This window comes from Pseudonaja textilis, unplaced genomic scaffold (genome assembly GCF_049901715.1).
Source record: "Pseudonaja textilis isolate UNSWEBS1 unplaced genomic scaffold, rPseTex1.2 PTEXCTG52, whole genome shotgun sequence".
Lineage (NCBI taxonomy): Eukaryota > Metazoa > Chordata > Lepidosauria > Squamata > Elapidae > Pseudonaja > Pseudonaja textilis.
This window is the reverse complement of record NW_028262749.1, coordinates 62,842-68,841: the sequence shown is the minus strand read 5'-3', so window position 1 is coordinate 68,841 and position 6,000 is coordinate 62,842.

Here is a 6,000-nt window from a genome sequence, read left to right as displayed (position 1 = left end):
ATTGGTTCTTTGGATGATTTACCTATTCCCACGCCATGGACCTGCCGCAAGACCCAGTTGGACATGGCCTGGGGCAAAGTAGAAGACCTCACACAATCCGTTGACACACGTTGGCCGGCTGCAACCACCACGAGAGAACTCCGCACCCACCCTCAAAAGCCACGGAAGAAAAGCTCAGGGTTGAGAACAGGATTTAGATTCATTAGCTGAGCCAGCATATTGCTCCTCATAAATGTTTGAATTATTTTTGAAGCACGGCTCAGGCTCATGATTTAATTAGGGCAATCGCGGAATCACAACCACAACCCTCAAAAACTAGGGCTGGAGGCTTGAAGCCACGGGGTCAACCCAAGAACTGGTTGAAGAACCAGGAGAAGGAAGGACCTTGGCCCTTTAATGCTAGAGTTAGAGGTCCTATAAAGGCCAAACTTTCAACTCATAAACATTCCTATACTGTTTTCGAGTTGCCATAACAAGAGTGGGGAATCTGAAGGAGCAGTAAGGCAGTTTAAGCCAGAACCGCCCATATCTTACAAAGAGTGTAGCCTGGGCTACGGATCTTCTGCCCATGAAATCCCTTCATTGGAGAATCTGATTCCATGACACACCGGGGAGGGAAACTGGAGCCACAGGTGACTGTGGTCTACGTAGAGGCCAGAGTTGGCTTCATTTAGGGAGAATGCCGTGTGCTGCTCTAATAAATCTACTGGAGTCTTTTTGAAAGCATGGCAGGAAGCTCATGATTTAATTAGGGCAATCGCTGGAACTGACACAAGAGCTGGATGAAGAACCGAAAAAGAGGGACTTTCTCCCGCCCGATGCTACAGTTGAGGAGGTCCTGCAGACCAGCCCTTTGCTTCCACAGAGGGCTATCTTGAGGTACGGTCTTCTTTGCGAACACGGTGGACCATGAATTGTGGAAAGTTCTGAGACACAAGAGGTTTGGAATGAACCATGCAGAAGTCTTTCTTCCTGACACAAGAACTCAGCTTCCCAGTATGGGGAGTGTGCATCCTGGTAAAGCCAGGAAAATATTGACACCCAAAATTGGGGTTGTTCCAAAGTGCTCTGTGAGCGCCTGGCAATATGTTGTGACGCCTACTACAATGAGTAGAGACTCCACCTCCCACCAAGCCCAGAGGTAGAGCAGATCAGGAGTAACAAACTCTAGAACACACCCTTAATGAAGGTGGGTGGGTTCTAGTTCGATCTTAAGCGTGAAAGCCCGCTGGGTGGCTTTGAGCCAATCACCGCACTCAAACATGAAGGCCAGCTGGCTGAATACAACCCATCACTAGAGGTGGTGAGTTCTAGTTCCACATTAAGCAGCAATCTTGTGGGTCATTGGAGCCAGTCCTCTCTGACAGCTGAACTTGGGATTGTTGTTCTGGAAATATAGGGAGAGTGCTGGAGGGGGAGGGAGGGGCGAAAAGAAGATGGATCAAGACGGATAAGGAAGGAAAGAGGTGGAAGGGAAGGGAGAAAGAGAGGGTGGAAGAATGGAGGATGGGGAAGGAAGGAAAGGAAGGAAGGAAGGAAGGAAGGAAGGAAGGAAGGAAGGAAGGAAGGAAGGAAGGAGGGAAGGAAGGAAGGAAAAAGTGGAGAAGGATAGTGGAAGGGAAGGAAGCAGGGAGAGGGAGGGAGGAAGATGGAAAGAAGGAGGGAGGGAAGACAGATGGAAGAAGATGGGAAGGAGGAAGGAAGGAAGGAAGGAAGGAAGGAAGGAAGGAAGGAAGGAAGGAAGGAAGGAAGGAAGGAAGGAAGAGGAAGGAAGGAGATAAAAGAGGGAGAGAGAGAAAAAGGAAGGAAGGAAGGAAGGAAGGAGGAGGGAGAGGGAGGGAAGGAGGAGAGTACCTTTCTATTTCTTCTCGCTCAGCTGCTTGGCCTTGCTGATGGACTCTTCACCTGTACCCAGAGACTGTGCCACAAGAATATTCACCTGTACCCTGGGCTGCAAAAACACACACACAGGAAATCCATTTCTCCTCCTTACCTAAAGCGGATCCTCTCTCTCTCTGCTCTCTCACCTTCCTGGAAGGCGGTCTTTGGCCTCAACATCTGAGATCAGGGTTTTTTGAGAGAGGTCTTTTATTTAATTTATTTTTCTCTTGTGTATATCTACTAGATGCCACAGCCTCTTTGCAATCGTGGTTTGGCCCCGGGGCCGTTGAATTAATCCCATATGCCGTCCATATCAGCAGACCCTTTGGCGTCACACGATCGCCTCAACGAAAAGAAAATAAACTGAGGTGACAAAACTCCGAACGGGTCCGCGCCACAGTGGTGGATCGACTGGCAAGACAGTCAAGGCATTTACTATCCAACTCACAAATATTTCTGAGGTCCTTTTAGAGTTGCCAACAGAAGGAGGAAGGGGGTTTAGAAAGAGCAGTACGGCTACTTGGAAATCAAAGTGCATTCCATAAATAGTTTTCAGAGATAATAACCAGGTGACTACGAAGTTTCTACAAGCAAAATTCAAAACTGGAGAGCCTGACTGATGACTCTGGGCTATGGATGTGTCCCGATGGAGAATATGGTCCCTGGCCACCCAGGGGTGGGGGTGGGAAAACCAGGGTCAAGGGTGACAGGAATGATGTGCTTCACATTCGGTTGCACCCAGGCAGTGGAGGACATGTTAACTCCCAATAAATCCTTTGGAAGTTTTGGAAGTTTAGGCTCAAGACCGGGGTTTAAATGGGGTAATTGCGAATCACAACTCGACTTCTGACCACAATTGGGCTTTGAAGTTTCTGGAGCTGTAGACAAGATGGTGGTTAATTGAATCATGCCGCTCTCCGTGTCAAGTCTTGTTGTGGCACACCTTCCTCCTTCTAGGATCAGCAATTCCATTTTAATCTATTGATCAATGGAAAGAAGAGCAATTTCAGGCGCCTGTGAAATACAGCCTTCAATAGCACTCAAGTGGGCGACGGAGTTGAAGCCTTAGGGAGGAAAGTGAGTGGAGCAACTTGGACCCAATCAGCCAAAACTGGGGGATTCTGGTCCCAGTGAGGCAGAAAGATAGCTGAGTGACACAGGACAATCCCCAGGAACTGGAGTTCTTCGCCTGAGAGGCAGGAAAGCCAACCCAGCTGACTTTGGGCCAATCAGCCAAGAGGGAGTTCTAGTCCTTAGGCATAACCGGCTGGGCAGCTTTGGGCCAATCCCAGGCAACAGTGAGTTCTAGTCCTGCCTTAGGGAGGAAAGCCAGCTGAAGTGACTTTGAGCCTCTCTCTCTCAGTCCAGGGTCACCTCAAGTGCGACTGACTGGGAGTGGGAGATGAAGTCCAGCCATTTGGGGTCTGGGAAGGGGCCACACCTGCGCCATGAGCTGTCCTAGTACTGGAATGTTTGGCTCTTCAAATCCGGGAGTGACCGCCGTTGCTTTCGAATCATTAGGCAAGTCCTGCTGAAAGATATTTGAGTGTCTTCTCCTCTTCCACTTCTTTCCCAAGGCTCGGGGTCCTCAACTTACAATGGCAATTGTGACCCCCATTGCCATCTTGGTAAGATGTAGTGAACACGACCTCTCCCCCAACTTATTCTCTTTGGTGCCACAATTCTTAAGTTGTGAAATGCTCAGCTGGGGGACCTTGGAGATCTTCAAACCACCTCACACCATCCTTTATACACATCATTGAAGGACACACAAGATCTGAGCTGGAAGGGACCTTCTAGGCTAACCTCTCCTACATCCAATTGGAAGTCTTTGAAGAACCACCGAAGATCATAGAATCTTTGGGCTGGAAGGATCCTAAGAGATCTTCTAGTCCAACCTTGCATCCCTCTAGACATCCTGAAGGGTCCCAACACAGATCTGCAGATCCTAAAGCTGGAAGGAGCCTTGGGAGCTCATCACACCAAGGGCCATCAAACTTGGAAAGTTTAAGACTTGTGGACTTCAGCTCCCAGAACTCCTGGAACTACTTTGCTGGAGGAGGGTTCTGGGAGTTAAAAATCCTGAGATTTCCCAACAGTCAGTGTCAACAATTCATGTGACATTGCTCCTAATAAATCTTTGAAGTTTTTTTTGAAGCTCGGCTCGGGGCTTATGATTTAATGAAGAGCGATCACGGAGTCTGACAGTGGGGTTTGAAGGCCCCTGTTCTAGACCAACACAGACCACATCCTGGATGTCTCGGTGAACCACCAGGGCTGGACAGGACCCTGGAGGTCTTCTAATTAACCTCCTCCTATCTCCATGACATGTCGGCCAACTCCCTGACCACAGGGCTTCATTCAAACCAGCCTGTGGAAACCCCCACGCAGAGAAGACACGTTGGGCCAACTCTCCACATTATCTCCTACCTTTGTGGTTGATGTTGCATGGAAGCCTCTTCTATCAGGACATCTTCTCTTCCAGCGGCATCATGCCCGCCTCATGTAGTGTCTCCAGGAGGCCTCTCACCTCGGAGCGGCTCCGGCGGAAGGGCCCGAGAAAGCTAAACACTACGCACCGCTCAGATATTTAGTAGTCTTGGTGTGACAACTGGTTTCTCCTGGGCATCTTGGCCGCCAGGAAGATTCTGGTGGAGGCGGAAGACACAACGCTCTTGGAAGCTGGAAAAAAGAGGAAGTTGTGAGGTCTGGACGGACCTTTCCTTTTCCAGTGGTGGGTGGCCCTAACGGAGTACGTTGACAGACAACCCCAACCATTGGTTGTCCTTCATCGACAGGCAAATCCTATCATCTTATGTTGGTGTCCACGATGTGCTTTAAGCTGGTGGTTTTTCTGGCAGGCGTTACAGGACCCAACTAGGTGATATCATCAAGTCAGATGGTATCAGGGAGTGTGGGGTCGATTCCTTACAATCTAGGTCAAGGGAGGGAGTGTGGCTTTTGTTTATATGGTAGTTCCTTGCAAAGGAGAAAATGGACAAGCTTTTATCTGCACAATAGGTCTAGGGGCTCCTGTGAGCTTGAGGGTTGGACTTCAAGACGCCTCAAGGCCCTACTAACTCTTATGTGCTGTTAAAGCATTTCAGATGTGTTTTCGGCTTGATTTGTTTGTCTGGTGTTAATCCACGCTCCTCCGTATTTCTCTTTTGTTGGTTCCTGGAGTGCTCATTGAGCATGGTGGTTTTCTAGCCGATGTTTGTGACAACTATGTAACATCACTGGTGCTTGGAAGGAATTCTACATAAACAGGAGCAATCCCCAACCTTCTAACACGGATGATGTTCCCCTAGTTGGGTCATGAAAAAGTCTGCAAGTAAAACCACCAAGGCGCTTCAGTCATCCTCCTCCCTCCGTTGGTAAGCCATTGTTGCAATGGTTAAGCAACTGCTGTGTTTAAGCCATTGCCGCTTTCGTTAAGGGACTGCGGCAGGGCTGGGTTGAAACGGTTCCGACTGGTTCGTGCGAACCTGTTGTGCCAGCGATTCCACCTGCCTGCCCTAGTCTGTCCTACATTTGATCGGCTGAGATTCACACTGCGCACATCAGCTGGCTCTCCACTGCTGCAGTCTTTAAGACGCTGTCGTAATTAAAGCAAACCCTGCAGTTCGGTCAGCAGACCTCTTTGCTATGAGGCCGGCTTGACTGAAAAGCGTCCATTTCAGCCAAAAACACTGTCAATCTGGGTTTAGTTACACTTGAAAGCTGCAAACAACCATAAAACCAAATTAGCTGCTGATTTTGTCCAAAAAATGGGATTCGATGTATTCTACAGACAATGGTTGTCATTTTGAATGGTCACTTAAGTGGGTGGTCATACTTGCAGCGGACTCCTATAAACCTTTGATGTACACAGATCTAACATTTTGTCCTCAGGTGTTACAGCAGCTGGTCCTTGATTTACAACCACGTGTACCCAACGGACCCATGGCTATGTGAGACTGTTGCTAAGTAGGCTCAGCCCATTTATGACCTTCCTGCTGCTCTGTGTCAGGTGGAGCAGGGCAGTTGTTGGGCGTAACCAGTCATTAGCGAATGTAGCTTCCGCTGAAGTCGCAAAGGGATATAGCACCCACGGACGTTACAACAGCTGCAGCCAGG